Here is a 15,479-nt window from a genome sequence, read left to right on the forward strand (position 1 = left end):
TTAATGAAAATTAAAAATTTTTATGTTATAAAATTTTAAATTCCCCAAATTATTATTATTATTGATATAACAATGGCACATCAAATGTAAAAGAATCTTAATAAACTTACAGTATTGGTTGAAAATATGTATGATTTCAGCTAGCTGATATAATTATATTAATATCTGACAAAATGTATTTTAAGAAAAAAGTATTACTAGAGAAAAAGATGACTATTAAACAATGATAAATTATTCAATGTACCAGGATGTAATAATTCTAAACTTGCATACAGTTAATAGCCTCAAATATATGCAAAAAATCAATAAGACTACAAGAAGAAAGTGACAATTTCACTATCAAAGTCTGAAATTTTAATATTTTCTCTCAGTTGACAGATCAAGCACCTAAAAAAACCCAGAATGCTGAAGACAAATGAAAACTGACAGATTTATAGAACACTGTATCCAACAATTGCAGAATATATATCATTTCCAATTAAACATAAAAGATTGTTAAATATTGTCCTTGTCTAAGCCACAAAATTACTCTCAACAGATTTCAAAGGATGGGAGTCTGTGGCAAATATTAGCTAAATGTTTGCTAATTTGTATTATTTTTTTAGATTCCATATATATGATATCATATAATATTTGTCTTTCTCTGTCTGACTTACTTCACCTAGTATAATAGTCTCTAGGTCCATCTGTGTTGCTGCAAATGGCAATATTTCCTTCTTTTTTAAGGCTGAGTAATATTCCATTGTATATATACACCACATCTTTATCCATTCGTCTGTTGATGACATTTTGGTTGCTACCACGTCTTAGCTATTGTAAATAGTGCTATGAACATTGGGGTGCATGTATCTTTTCGAATTAGAGTTTTCATCTTTTCCAGATTTATGCCCAGGAGTGGGATTGCTGGATCATATGCTATCTCTATCTTTAGTTTTTTAAGGACTCTCCATACTGTTTTCCACAGTAGTTGCACCAATTTATATTGCCACCAACAGTATAGGAGGGTTCCCTTTTTTCCACACCCACTCCAGCATTTATTTGTTGACTTTTTAATGATGGGTGTTCTGACCTGTGTGAAGTGATACCTTATTGTAGTTTTGATTTGTGTTTCTCCAATAATTAGCAATGTTGAGTATCTTTTCAAGTGCCTGTTGGCCATCTGGATGTCTTTTTGGAGAAATGTCCGTTTAGGTCTTCCGCTGATTTTTGATTGGGTTGTTTGTTGGTTTATTATTTGATATTTTGATATTTTTGAATTGTATGAGCTATTTATATAAATACTAGCCCCTTGTTAGTTGCATCATTTGCAAATATTTTCTCTCATTCTCTGTGGTATCTTTTATTTTTTTATGGTTTCCCTTGTGCCAAAGCTTTTAAGTTTGATTAGGTCCCATTTGTTTATTTTTGCTTTTATTTCTTTTGCCTTGGGAGACTGATTTAAGAAAATATTGCTATGATTTATGTCTGAGAATGTTTTGCCTATGTTCTCTACCAGGCGTTTTGTGGTGTCATGTTTTATATTTAGGCCTTTAAACCATTTTGAGTTTATTTTTGTATGTGATGCGAGGGAGTGTTCTAATTTAATTGGTTTACATGTAGCTGTCCAGCTTTCCCAACACCACTTGTTGAACAGGTTGTTTTTTCTCCATTGTATATTCTTGCCTCCTTTGTCATAGACTAATTACCTGTAGCTGTGTGGGTTTATTTCTGGAGCTCTCATTATTTTTAATGTTAATATTTAAGGTGATATTTTCCTCCTATAAATACTGTTTATGCTATTACTACACATCTTGATAATTAGTATTTTAATTATTATCCAGTTTTGAGTACATTCTAATTTTCATCATTATTTATTCTTTTACCTGATTTGTTTAAGAATGCGTTTTTAAACTTCCAGGCTTACCGCTTTTTACTCATTATTATTCTCATTATTATTTATGCTAAATTTTTAACCTAATTGGAATTTTCTCAGAGAATGCAGTTTGCACAATACTATTTTAGTCAGCTACTTGATAGGATGAGAAGCTTTAAAAACTCAATGGCTCGGCACACACAAACTCGTTTCTTACATAAAGCTACCAGTCAGTGGACTTTCCTGAGTGGCTCTCCTCTAAGTAACAACCCAGGGATCCAGGCAAATCTAGTAGCTGTACCTCACCGGACACCCTGTCACCCTGAGCTGGCTGGTGAGCGAAGAGAACGAGTGCGTAGAGATCACGTAGGACGTGTTCAGGGGTCAGGTCAGAAAACAGCATAATCACTTTCACTTGCTTTCCTTTGACCAGCGCTAATCCCATATTCCCATCTAGGTGCAAGGAGATTGTAAAACGTGGTTTAGCTGTGGACCCAGGAAGAGGACGCATCCCTTAAGATGTCGCCAGCCCCCTGCCCTGTGGTTTCCCCTATAATTTATTGTCCCCTGACCTCCATCCAGTGCCAATGGGAAGGCCTGGCGGGGAGGGCTAGTCACGCAGCTTGGGCCTGTCTGGAGTAGTGGGTTGCGGGGCCTGCTCCTCCCCCAGCCCCTAGGCTGTGTGGCTGCGGCTTCAGTTTGGCCTCACTGATGCACAGCCCCAGGAGGCTCCTGGTGGGCTGCTTGGCCACCCTGCCCTCGGGCACGCCAAGGCTCGGGAACCTGTCCCGGAGGTCCCTGCACATCGGGGTGGGCCTCAGCGTGAGCCTGGAGGCCTGGCAGGCTCTGGCGCCAGAGCAGGCGGACGTCGGCTATGGTCTGGATGTCCACCGTCTCCTGCACAGTCGGGTCCCTGACCCGCAGGCTGAGAGCCGCAGCTCGGGGGGCGTGGCCATGAGCAGGGGCAGCTGCGCGCCCTGAGCGAAGGCACGTCCAACGTCTCGCTCTGCCACGAGGGGCGACGGCCACGAGGCGGGCGAGGGCCACGCCTGTTGGTCCAGGTGAGCGCGCCCAGCTCGCGCACCAGCTGGATGCCCTCCTCCACCGCGGTCTGGAGGCGTAAGGGCGGCTTGGTGGCCCCGAAATGCAAGAAGGACCCCCAGCCCCTGCGTCAGGCCAGCAGCCGCCAGGTAAGCAGCGTCTTGCAACCGCTCCTCAGAAATTTGCTCAGGAGTTGAAGATGGCGTCGCTGGTTAGGTCGTCCAGCAGCGCCAGTTCCCTGGAATTCAGGGACAGGCTCTGGCCCCTCTGGTCACACCCCTGGAGGACCCAGGTGGTCGTGGGCTCGTTGGGATTCTGCTTGAAGCGCTGTGAGATGGCCAGGGTCTCGGTGAACCTGTAGTAGCGGTCCCCTGCCCCGTCTGGAGCGCTAGTCCAAGGCCGCAGCCACCCTGGGGGCGCGGAACGGCAGGGAAGCCGGAGGGGCCCTGCCGCAGGAGCAGGAGGGACCACCCAGAGGGAATGCCCAGGCCCTCTGACTCCTGTTGGAACCACCAAAATGGGGTGGTGGGCAGCGCCTCAACTGGAAGGTACACCCAGCCCTCACTCTCTCCAAGGCCCAATTTATGTAACTGTTATTTTGTCGCTTGTGCTTTTGGTGTCATAACTAAAAACCGTTGCCTAATCTAAATCTCAGAGACTTATACCTGCTTTTTTCCGAGTTTTAGGTACTTCATTCTTTTTTTTTTTAATTAATTTTTGTATGTGGCATAACATAGTCCAGCTTCATTCTTTTGCATATGGAACTGCAATTGTCTTAGCATCATTTGTTGAAAAGGCTGTTTTCCCCCCATTGAATTGTCTTGGCACCTTTGTTGAAAATAAATTGACCATAAATGGGTCTATTTGTCAATTCTGTTCCACTGATCAATTTGTCAATCCTTATGCCAGCACCACAAAATCTTTTGTACTATTATGTTTTGAGATTGGAAAGTGACAGTCTTTTAACTTTGTTCTTTTTGGATATTGTTTTGCCTTTGCTGAGTCATTTTCATATCCATGTGAATATTAGGGTAAGTTTGTTAATTTTAGCTGGGATTTTGATAGAGGGTCCATTGAATTTGTGGATAATTTGAGCAGAATTGCCGTCTTAAAATACTAAGTCTTTCGTGAACACAGGTGTCTCCATTTATTTAGGTCTTTAAATTCTTTCAATGATGTTTTGTAGTTTTTAGTGTACAAGTCTTGTACTTATTTTACTAAATTTACTTCTAAGAATTTTATTCTTTTGATGCTATTATACATGAAATTGCATTGTTAATTCCATTTTTTGGCTTGTTTATTGCTAGTATAAAGAAATATAGTGGTTGATTTTTGTATATTGATCCTGTATCCTGCAATCTTGCTGAATTAGTTTTATTCATTTTAACAGTTTTATAATGAATTCCTTAGGATTTCCTGCATGTAAGGATGATGTCATTTGTAGGTAGAGATAGTTTTAGTTCTTTCTTTTCAATATGCAAGCCTTTAAAAATTTTTCTTGCCTAACTTCCCTGGCTAGAACGTCTCCTGTTATGTTGAATGGGCTTCCTTGTCTTGTTCCTGATCTTAGAGGGAAAGCACCCAGTCTTTCACTGTTAAATATGATGTTAGCTGTGGGGTTTTCATAGATGCCCTTTATCATGTTGAGGAAATTCCCTTCTGCTGCTATTGAGTGTCTTTATCCTAGATGATAATAATGCTAGATTTTGTCAAATGCTTTTTAAGTGTATGGAGATGATTTTTAAAATCTAATTTGGTGTATTACATTGACTGATTTTATATATGTTGAATCAACCTTGCATTTCTGGTATAAATCCCACTCGGTTGTAGTGTATAATCCTTTTTATACGTTGCTGGATTCACTTTGCCTCTATTTTGTTAGTGAGTTTTGCATCTATATTCGTAGGGTATATTGATCTATGATTTTCTTTTTTAGTGATTTCTTTTTCTGGTTTTGGCATCAGGGTGATACTGGCCTCAGGTAATGAGTTGTGAAATGTTCCTTCCTCCTATTTTTTGGAAAAGTTTGTGAGGGATTGTTACTAATTCTCTGTGAACATTCGGTAGTATATACCAGACTGGCCCTGGGCATTTGTTGGTGGGTAATTTTTTTTTTTTTTTTATTAATTCAGTCTTTTTACTTCTTTTAGCTCCGTTAGACTTTCTTTTTCTTTTGAGTCAATTTTGTTAGTTTGTGTCTTTCTAGGACTTTGTTTTATCTAAGCTATCTAATTTGTTAGCACAATTATTCACAGAATTTCCTTACAATCCTTTTAATTTTGTAAGGTTAGTAGTGATGTCCTGTCTTTCTTCCTGGATTTTAGTAGTTTTAATCTGCTCTTTTTTCTTTAGTGAGTCTAGCCAAAATGTTCACTTTATCTTTTCAAAGATACAACTTTTGTTTTACTGATTTTTTAAAAATTCTTGATTTCATTTATTTCCACTCTGTTCTTTATTATTATTATTATTTCCCTTCTGCTAACTCTGGGTTAGTTGGCTTTATTGTTTTAGATGTTTAAGGTGGAAGATTAACTTACTAATTTGAGGTCGTTCTTCTTTTTAAATATAAGTATTTATAGTTATAAATTTCACTTTAAGCACTGCTTTAGCTGCATACCATAAATTTTAGTATGTTTTGTTTTCACTTTTATTAATCTGTATGTATTTTCTAATTTCCCTTGTGATTTTTTAGTTTGAACCTTTGGCTATTTAGTATCATGTTGTTTAATTTCCACAAATTTGGAAATTTCCCAATTTATGTCTGCTATTTTAGTTTTGTTCCATTGTGGTCTAAGAGCATAATTTGTATGATTTCAGTCCTTTTAAACTTACTGAGACTTGCTTTATGGCCTGACATAGGGTCTGTCCTGGAGAATGTTCCATGGGCAGTTGATAAGAATGTATTTTGCTGTTGTGTGGAGTGTTCTATAGATGTCTGTGAGGCCACCCAAAATGGTGGTTCCCTCCGGAGGGGAGGAAGGGAAATATGATTGAGGATGGGTTCACAGAGTAGTAAAGGGGTTCTAACACTGGATATCTAGAATCTTTGGTGAGTACATGAGCATTTTATTATTTCTCTCTAAGATATACATATATTTTATTCACTCTTCACTGCATATATTTTACTGTAAAATATATCCAGCCAGCCACGAGACTATATGTGTCAGTCCTACGTTCTGCTTACAGAGAGTATGGCTTAAGGATCAGGAGAGGCTGCAGTCATTCTGGATGTTCAAGAGTGTCCGGAAGAAAATGAATGTTTGCAATGAGCACAAAACTGGCTTTTGCACCTGCTTTCTCACAGCTAAATGAGATGATGTTTTTAAAAGTTAGCTTGAGAAAAGAAGGGCATGTTAAAGGAGATATTCAGTGAATTCTTGCAGTAGGATTAGAATCTGAGCAGACCTTACTGTCCCCAAGAGGATTTGGTGTCCGGTAGCATACCTAAGGCTGTGTCACTCTACAGGCCCCTCTGCAGGTGCAAAATGATAACCAATGCTTGGTGCTGGTACCTTTTATCTAAATCGATGACCCCACTTTCCAGGGGGGAAAATGGCTTCGACACATTACAGGTTTAGAGAATGTTTCCAGAAGCAACCAAAACATTACAGACAGAGGTAAGAAATGTTTGCAGTATGACCAAGAGAGCATAGAGTTTTACATCCTGGGTAAATCAAGAACCTGATGATGAGAAAATTAATGTCCCAGGAAAAGATAGTTTCCTGAAGTGGTTTTTGCAGGGTGAAAAGCATTGAGATAACATAGGACATTAAGTGAAAATTTCAGAATAAATATCTAAATGAGCCAGAGACAGTTAGATTAATATCAGATGCCCTTGCATTTCATTCCTGAGGACCAGTCTCCATTCAGAATTCTTTTGACTGCTGTGATCAAAGGAAAGAGATCCTTTGACAGACCAAAGAAAGCTTGATGTAGGCACAGCTTAAGAAATATGAATGAGGTCCTGGACATGCAAGTGTGAAAATAAAGGCTACATCTGGGCTTCTGTGCAGAACTGGAAATTTTGCTTACAGATTACACAGGCAGAAAAAAATTCTCTGTGGAAAAAATGTGAATCAGGAAAAGAGTAACTAAGATAGAGGTTGGTTTCTAATTACAGTGCCGCAAATTAAATAAGAAATCTTTATATTTATTTACAGCACTGCCTGGGGCAAGTCAGCCAACTCTGTTGACAGGAAAATTTGGCACAAATAATGCTAACTGACAGAAGTTTTAAGTAGCATATTGTATTAACATTTAAAGGTGATTTTTCCAGGTTTCTGGGGTAGGCACACACAAATGACAGAAGAACTTTTTATTTACTCAGCACTGTTGTAAGTAGTGTGGCAAATCAGATGAACAATGAAATATGTTTCCTGCCCTTATGGACTTTATATTCTAGTTAGAGAGACACCATTGGGGTGAAATAATGAGATAAAAATACAAGGCAGAATCAGGGCACTTGCTCTTGGGGGCCATTCTCAGTAATCTCACTTTTTGGGTCCTGGTAAAGCAGTAGGCGGCTGGAGCATCTCCTACCTGACCGCCCAGGGATCCTCATCCATTCTTACCGATTCCTAATTGTGCCCCCTTTAGCTTATATGCAAAAATTGAAATGACTCCTCACAGAGCTTTGTTATAAAGCTTTCTACAAATTAAAAACAGGAACTTAAAGGAATGAAGATTGCTTGGTGCAGGAGCATTGGAAATGATAAAACAGCAACTAACAGTGAGAAGGGAAATAAAAACCCTTTCACATACATGACTTTGAAAAACAGAATCAGCTGAGAACATTTAGCAAAGGAGCAAGCAAGCCTTCCCCTCCCAGGCTTCCCTCTGACCATGGTGTTGCCCAGTGCGATGGCTGATAGCCATGTGCTGACTTCATCATTAGTAGTATGTTAATAGCTTTTGTATATATTTGATTAAGCTGGAAATTGTGTAATGCTTTTGGGAAATCTTTCCATCAAAATTACACTACATTGCAGACTTTTGGCATGCAAAGGGAATAAGCCTGAGTTCTCAGGACAGGTCACAGTGTACTACCTCATTACCCAACCATCCTGGGATATGAGGCATTACTCTGTATTGTTGAACCTGGCATTGTATGGTGCAGAACATTTTTTCTATATTATTATGAAATAAAATTATAATATTATTTTTGCAGTATCACAACTTTTGCAGTGGTTTCTAAGGTGGCAACTTAGCCAAATTTTAGGCCCAGTAATGGAAGGATCTTGTAGATCAAATGGCTTGTTAAATAGATAACTCAGATGAAAATAAGTATATATTTCATATAGGTCTTCTGTTTTAATAACTGTGAGTTCTCCTGTGTTCTGGGATAGTGCACAGCACAATAAAAGGCTGTGACAGTGAATATCACTCCCCACACATATATGTATTATAAAAGGAAAACTGCGTTTAGATTTTTAATCAGAACAGAATCTGAGGGGTGTTTATCATGTTGGCAACATTGATTTTGGAAAAAAAGAAGATGGGGAGGGAACAGTAACTCAGGCTTAAGCAACAGCAGATTTTTCTTTTATTGATTATCCATTTATTTTGTGGGATTTCAACAGTGTAAGAGACCTGTGAAGCTATAAAATCAATCCCTCAAATTGAATTTGCAAAAAGTGAATCATCTCTTGCACCCACCAATTGGTAGTAATTAACTTGGTGGCATCTCAGTTACTCTTCCATTAAGCAGTTCTAGGAATCGAACTTATTTTAGTTTACTTATTGGATTTATCCTAAGCACTCAAGGTGCTTTTGAAGGATATGATGCAAATTGTTAGCATCATTTAACATTTATTGAATTACAGCATCACATGACTTTGAGCAGACACTAGACGTAATGAGAAAAACAAGATGTTCCCACTTTATAGAGATAGTAACCAAGACAGGCAGGTAGAGGAAAGACTTGCCCAAAGTCAGACAGAAAATATTGGGAGTAGGGACCAGGTAGGTTATCCTTGGTAGATTGCTATTTTCACTTATACATAAGCTGAGTTTGCTGGAAAAATATATATATATATGCTTAAGCATAAATATCTGGAGGGGTGGTGGCTAAACCCCTGTATTGACTTAGCCATCATTCTGTTTGCATTTGTCAGTCCGTCTTTGCCAATTTGTGTCCATCACTAGTCAATGAGAGAAGGGAGGGACAAGAAGGAGAAATAGTAAACCCTGATTATCTTTCATAAATATATGAATTAATAGATATGGTAGATTTTTTTCAATGTGGAAACTTAAAGTTCTGTGCTTAGTTCTATTTCAGAAAACATTTTGGTTGTGTCAATAGACCCAGAGCCAATGGATTTATTTAAAATCCTCTTTTCTGATTGAAATGAATAATAGGGACTCGTAGACCACAAAAGGATTTTAGCCTCCCAGTTGGGACTCTCCACACCCCTAACGTGCAGGCAGAGCTGACTCTGAGCTCCTTCTGTGCTGTCCTTCTGTTCCTTGTTGATGGCTGCCCACCACTCTGTTCCCACCCAGACTCTACTGTGATTTGGACCATATGTCTCTGGCTGAAGCAGCCTGCTTAGAGTCCTGGGTTGAGGTTTGTGTATGTGGAGGGGCAAGTGTCTTTCTTTTTTCAGTCTTGGCCCTGCCATTAAGTCTATAAATAGGATTCTAATCCTCTGTGCTTCTTCCTGGGAAATTCCAATTTTGGCTGGAATGTTGTATTTTTGAATTTTCTGCCAAAGTAATTAAGTCTTTTTGGCCTCCTGTTCTCTACCCCCAAGTCTTGTTTTATCCTTTTCCTTTATTTTAAATAAAGGCATTTCTACTGAAGGAGAAAAGAAAATGGGAATAGGGAATGATGAATACTGGAGGTCGATTAATGTATTAAAACCAAAAATGATTACTTTTGATTCATGACTTCTGAAAATATATATGAAAATTCTTCAACGTCAGAAAAAAGATGAACAAAGAGAAAATCTTTATTGTTTTATTGATCTTCCTTAATTGTATTCTTTCATCTCAGAAATAAGCTTGCACAGAAGCTTCTACTTGTACCTGTTGGATAGGTGGATGCTTCTGAATCCATATCTTTCCTATTGCTTTTGCCATTCCCCAGCCCTTGTTAAAGGCAGCCTCTTCTAATGCAAACAAAATCATACAAAACATCTGAAGGTCTTTTGGTTTCTAAATAGAGAAGACTTTGTTTCTGAACTGAAAGGAACTTTTTTTTTCCTTGACAAAGTCTGATCATTTCAGAATGAAACATATGACAGGTCAGTATTGCTTTCCTGGTGACAGTCCTCAGTGTGGTGACCCAGCTAAAAGATCCAGTGACAAATTAAAGACAAGAGTAGAAATGGTTACTGTGCTCAAGCACAGGAGGGGTGATGAATACACCAATAGTGTTTCTGTGTATTCCAGGTATGATTAATACCATAACATATTGACATATATTTGCCTTGGAGGAGAAAATAGTGAATGTTTAGGGGATCGAGAAGACTTTGTGAAAGAGAAGGCTTTAGAGAGGTTGTAAAAAATATCTGAGAAGGAAATAGAGGTTGGTAGTTCCAAATACAGAGGTGGTCAAGGTGTGTGTGTCTGGGGAAAACAAGTTGTCTGATTGTGGGATACATGAAAGAGTGAAAGATGAGACAGGAAAGAAGAGCCTTATTGTGGAGATCTGAAGCATTTGTACTTGAATTGGTAGGCAGTGGTTTTTAAGAGTGAATGTTAAATGCAAATGGCCAAGAGGCACATGCAAAAAAAGCTCAATATTTCTAATTATCAGAGAAATGCAAATCAAAACTACAATGAGGTATCATCTCACATCAGTCAGAATGGCCATCATTAAAAAGTCCATAAATGATAAATGCTGGAAAGGGTGTGCAGAAAAAGGAACCCTCCTACACTCTTGGTGGAATGTAAATTGTTGCAGCCATTATGGAAAATAGTATGGAGATGTCCTTAAAAAACTAAAAATAGACTTACCGTATCATCTAGCAATCCCACTCCTGTGCATATATCTGGAAGAAACTCTAATTTGAAAAGATGCACATACCCCAGTATTCATAGCAACACTATTTACAATGGCCAACATAAGAAAGCATCCTAAATGTCCATCAACAGATGAATGAATAAAGAAGTTGTGGTATTTATAAATATACACAGTGGAATACTACTCAGCTATAAAAAGGTATAAAAGAATACCATCTGCAGCAACATGTATAGATCTGGAGATTGTCATACTAAATGAAGTAAGCCAGAAAGAGAGACAAATATCATATGATATCACTTACATGTGGAATCTAAAATAATGACACAAGTGAACTTATTTATAAAACAGAAACAGACTCATAGACATAGAAAACAAACCTATGTCACCAGGGGGGAAAAGAGGGAGTAGAGGCATAAATTGGGAGTTTGGGATTTGCAAGTACTAACTATTATATATAAAATAGATAAACAGCAAGGACCTACTGTATACCACAGGGAACTCTGTTCAATACTTTGAAATAGTTTCTAATGAAAAAGAATATGAAAAGGAATATGTATGTATATATAACTGAATCACTATGCTATACACCAGAAATTAACACATCATTGTAAGCTGACCATGCTTCAATTAAAAAAAAAAAGAATGTTAATAGGTTTGAAATTTAAGAAAATTGGAATGTGGACCAGAAAAAACTAGAAGGAAAGTAGAATTGGCACTCAGGAGAATTTTGTAGTAGCATAAGTAAGAAATAGAGAATCTAAGCTAAAGGAAATGCCCAGATTTCATTGGCTGTGTCTTCATGAAGCTAACATGTCTAGTGATTGAATAAGCCATCGATCCTTTAGGGAATTTAGTAACAATCCCTGGAAACCCTCTAGAAAAATACCACATTTGCACATGCTCATAAAATGTTGCCTGTAATTTCAGGGTATTAATAGATCTCTGGGAACCAGGGACCATTTAGGAATCTATGGACTACAAGTTAAGCATCTCTGAGCCTAACTTATTTGATTGGCATTAAAAACGAATCAATCATATATCAAAAATTGTTTACCATTTTGACATAATTTAGATCAGTATTTTACACTTAAAAAAAATAACCCAGTGCAGAGGTTGTGGTCAAACAGTTTTGGCAATTACTGCATACCCTATTATCCTCTGGAAGATGAACATTACATCTTGTCATGTTAGAAGAACACTGACTTTGTTTACTCCAGCTCTTCTAGATGTTAGTCCAGTGGTTGTCAGAACCTGTCTCTGGTCTTCATCCAGAAACACCTGCTAAGCAGTTTCACAGTCTTCAAATATAAATGGAATGTAGGCTCCAAGGACATGAAGTCCCTTTGCATCTGCCTTCACATCTCCCAGTCCTCCTTCCTGTGAACCAGGATATAGATATTCTGGTCTTTACCAACTAGCTATGTAATCTTGGAAAAATTATGTGCTTCAGAATTCTTATCTGTAAAAGAAGTGTGTGAATATCTGTGCCCTGTATCAGTGGTTCTCAAATCTGAGTATTCATCAGAATCACTGTGAGGGCTTGTTAGAGCACAGATTGTTGAGCCTGGCATCAGAGTTTCTTACAATGAAGGCCGGGCCGGGGCCTGAGAACTTGCAGTACTGTGGTGTTCCCAGGTGATGCCAGTGCTGATGGTCCACGGACCAGACTTTGAGAACTGCTGCTGTAGCATTTTTGAGATCCTGTGAACTCTGAGACTCTTTCCCATACAAGTCGTTTCCTCTCCAGAGCTGGCTACTTGCTCCTCTTTCGGGTCTGCAGCCCCTCATATTCTCCATGCATTATTTTGTATAATTGTTGTTCTTGCTGTTTTCTGAGGAAGATTGTATCTTTGTCCCTACTGCTCTCACCATTCCCCAGCCCTTGTCAAAGGCAGCCTGTCTAATACAGACAAAATCATACAAAACATATTAATGCTTTTTGAAATTTCAAATGTGTATAGAGGGCACTAATGAAATGTGTTGCCATGTGGCTAATGTGCTATAAAGCAAACTTTTTTTTTGTTACTACATGTTTGATGAATCAAGCCAACAGGCAGTTAGACCTGGCTGTACAAAGGACCTATTTACATGACCTTTCTGTTAGGGCAACACTGCTCTCTTTAATGTATGTGTTAGTGTAGGTGCTGCTTAGACATGGAAAGGATTCTTCTGTTCAAAATGCATGTGAGCAACTTCTGCAGAGCCAGTGCTAGGACAAAATGATGACATTGATAAAATTTGACTTTGGGGTCCCTTCACTCTGTGTTCAATCATTTAATAAATATTTACCGATCGTTGGCGTATAAGGCATTAAGCTGGATGCTTGGGGGATACAAAGATAAATCAGATCAAATCCTTGCCTGCAGTGGAATTTATAACCTAGCATAAGACATAGGATGTGTACATTCATGAGGACAGTGAGCGGGGCTGCTGCATTATCAGCTGGGCTCAAATGACAGGAAATCTAATTACTAGTTACATGACCTTGGCCAGTTTATGTAACCCCTTTGAGCCTCAGCTTCATAATGATAGATAGGTGAAATAGTGCCCCATAAGATCAATTATGGCTTCATGGTAAAAACCCATATGAAATGCTTTCTACCATGTTCAGAATATATTATGTGTTCAATAAATGTAGCAGTTTTTGAAACTATCATCATGAAAGTAGAGAGTGATAAATATAATAGATTATTTTTGAATGCTTAGTATGTGTTGGGTAGTCAACTGAGAGTTTATCATGTATTAATTTATTAGTCCTACAATAGCCCTTAAAAAACTGATAGTATAGTTTTCTTCATTTTTTTAGGTGAAAAACAGAAGTCAGGGACCTTAAGTAATTTTCCCAAGGTGCTGCAGCTTGTAAATGCCTGAGATGGTATTTAAACAACAGCTTTCTGGTTCCAGGCGTTGTACCTTTAATCACTATGAATACTGCTACTTAATAAATGCTGCAAGAGGGCTAAACGTGATATTTGAGGAAGTCGGAGGAAGGAGAGAAAATTTCTATGTAGGAGGAATTGTTAGTATGATAAAAGCTTAAAATACAAGCCAAGACTTGAAAGATAGGGAGATTTTGGCTCTGCATGTTCTCATCTGCCCTTTTCTTATTCAGCGTATTTATTTATCCCATAAATATTTATCCAGCACTGATTTTGCACCAGGCATTGTGGTGAATAATCTTTACCTTCAAGGCAGAAGGTCATTAATCCACTAATTACACAAATAGATGTGAAATTACAAGTGTGGAAATTGTCACTGAGAAAAAAGATATATAGAGTATATATATTTCAGGGGATCCGATCTCTTCTGCAGGGATCAGAGAAGCCTCTCTGAGAAGTGACATTTGAATTGAGACCTGAAAATGAACAGGAGCTACTTAGGTAAAGAGAGGAGAGAGAATCATTCTTGGCAGACAGAATTAGGATTTCAGACCTTCATATGGTGGCAGAATCACGAGAGAAAAATCTTGGTTGGAGGGAGGGAAGAGAGAGACTTCTGATCATAGAATGAGGGCAACTGCTGACATAAAGGGCTTTCCCGGGTGTGAAGGCATATTCTGTGCACAGGTGCTGCTTGTGTGTCTTCCATTATCTTTGTGTACGTCTCCCTGAGGCCTCAAAGCTAGGGTGTCTAAGGCTAAACTCTTCATCTTTCCCCAGATCTGCCCCTGCTTCTGAGCATCCCATCTTGACAAACGATGGCTCTGAATTTGCGTTTTGTGTAAGCCAAAACCCTTAACGTCATCCTTTCCTCTTCCTTCTTCCTCATCCCCTTCGTCCAGTCAATCTCCATCAATTGTCTCATTAATATCTCTTGCAACTGAGTGATTGCACTTCACTCCCACTGCCTTAGCTGAGGATCATCACCCTGCTATCCCTGCTCTGTGCATACTGAGCTAACTTAACAGTCTTTTAGGAAGCTGCATGTTTCCCCATCTCCAGGTTTTTACGCGTATCTTTCCTTTGTCCAGAATCATCCGTCCCTCCTTTCTCCCCATCCTCAACTAAGGAACTCCTGTTCATCCCCCAGAATGCCTCTCTTTGAGAAATTCTCCCTGGCTACCAGGGATGGAGAATAGGTTGGCTTTTCCTTCTTCATGTTCATTCTAACTACGTCGTGCTTAGCCCTGTCAATTACCTATTTATTCATCTGTCTAGACCTGGCTGTCCAATATTGTGGTTGCTAATTACCATGGTAATAAACATTTGAAATGTAGCTAGGACGAATTGAGATATACTTTATGTATAAAATACCATATTTCAAAGATATGGTACAAAAGTGAAAAAATTTAATTAATAATTTTTAATGCTGCTTGCATGTTGAAGTGGTAATATTTTGGATATAACAAGTCAAATAAATATATTATTAAAATGAAATTCACCTGTTGCTTTTTACTTTTTAAAATTTGCCTACTAGAAAATTTAGAATTATATATATGGCTCCCATTTGTGCCTTCCACCTTATTCCTATTGGATGATACTGGTCTAGACTCTAAACAGCTAGAGCAAGGGTCAGCAACTATGGTGGGCCAAATCTGGTTTGCTATCTGTTTTTGTAAATTAAGTTTTATTGGAATACAGCCATGCTCATTCACTTACATATTGTCAATGGCTCTTTCCC

General features: G+C 38.5%; 1 pseudogene; it reads right to left on the minus strand.

Moving 5' to 3' along the window:
* Positions 1 to 2,462: 2,462 nt before the first annotated feature.
* Positions 2,463 to 12,647, minus strand: LOC102512137 (annotated as a pseudogene).
* Between the last annotated feature and the right edge of the window lie 2,832 nt (positions 12,648 to 15,479).

This window comes from Camelus ferus, chromosome 25, assembly GCF_009834535.1.
Source record: "Camelus ferus isolate YT-003-E chromosome 25, BCGSAC_Cfer_1.0, whole genome shotgun sequence".
Classification (NCBI taxonomy): Eukaryota; Metazoa; Chordata; class Mammalia; order Artiodactyla; family Camelidae; genus Camelus; species Camelus ferus.